This window comes from Phaethon lepturus, unplaced genomic scaffold (assembly GCF_000687285.1).
Source record: "Phaethon lepturus isolate BGI_N335 unplaced genomic scaffold, ASM68728v1 scaffold33194, whole genome shotgun sequence".
NCBI lineage: Eukaryota > Metazoa > Chordata > Aves > Phaethontiformes > Phaethontidae > Phaethon > Phaethon lepturus.
In genome coordinates, this window is record NW_010537635.1 from 1,629 (window position 1) to 2,064 (window position 436).

Sequence of the window (436 nt, forward strand, 5' to 3'; positions counted from 1 at the left end):
ACACGTCGCAGAATCAAGGGGTCTGAAGAGATCCTGGGAAAGCATAAAACACATATTCTGGTACGTTGACTTCTTCAATTACTGGCATTTTCAATGGGAAATCATTCCTCAGAAAGAAGAAGAAAGCAGCTATCATGTCTAGACTCAGACTCATAGCTTGGGGGTGGATTTTTTGACATTCACAATTCTTTTTAAAGGCGACAGCGAGGAAGTGAGCAGGTGTAGGCTGGAAGGGACAAAAAACCCACCTCAAACGAGCTGATATTGGCAAACAAACAGTACAGAAACACGCCAACCTTCCACCTTTGATTACTTTTTGTCTAATTTAGATCATAAGCTTCAGGGCTGAAAACCTGTTGGGAAGCATGATGAAAACAGCACATTTGACAGCTGTAAATTATTCCGCTCACCTAGTGCAGTGTTCTCTGTTTTCCCC